Genomic DNA, 740 nt, shown 5'->3' with positions numbered 1-740 from the left:
ACCTCAATATTTGAGCTGAAAGTGCATCTTTCGCCATTTTGTAAACTCTTTTACCCCCCGCTGCCCCCCCAACCTCCTTGTGTTTTCAGCAATGACTGCATGCCCCATGAGCACAGGGGGGCACAAAGGTTGGTGAACACAAGTGAGGAGATGAACACATTTGAGAGGAAAATGTAAGTTTGAGGAGGGGGTGAGGGAAGGAGGGGAGTGAGTGGGGGAATCAATCGGAAAATAAGATTGGATTGGTATGTTAATCAGATAATATAAAAGGCATAATTTAATAAAGAAATATAAAAATATAAAATACAAATGAAATTTAATTCAAAGACCAAGAAAATCAAATGAATAGTAAACGCAAAAACAAACAGGTACAGACGAACCATTCTTAAAATGAAGGATTTTATTGAGGCTGTCCTCTTCAAATTTTGGTTGTCCTGATTTCCCAATGGGTTCCAGTGCAAGATCTACAATATTCCCAAAAAATGCTATAGCGATACTGGTATGCAGAACAAAATTTGTTTGGGATCCCACAGATGGTGCGAGTGAATGTTGCATTCCCACTAAAGTGCGTCCTCTTTCAATCCACTAAGTTCATCTTCTTCGTCATCAACAAACGTGACACCTGGTTCTTCTTTACTGTCATCGTTGTTTTGATCATCCAATCCATATGGGGCACCTTCTTCTGTGCCACATGGTTCCAGTGATGTATGGCAGGAACTGGGTCTAGAGATTGTAACAAT

Source organism: Myxine glutinosa, chromosome 1 (assembly GCF_964187855.1).
Source record: "Myxine glutinosa chromosome 1, kmMyxGlut1.1, whole genome shotgun sequence".
Taxonomy (NCBI): Eukaryota; Metazoa; Chordata; class Myxini; order Myxiniformes; family Myxinidae; genus Myxine; species Myxine glutinosa.
This window is presented reverse-complemented; position numbering follows the sequence as displayed.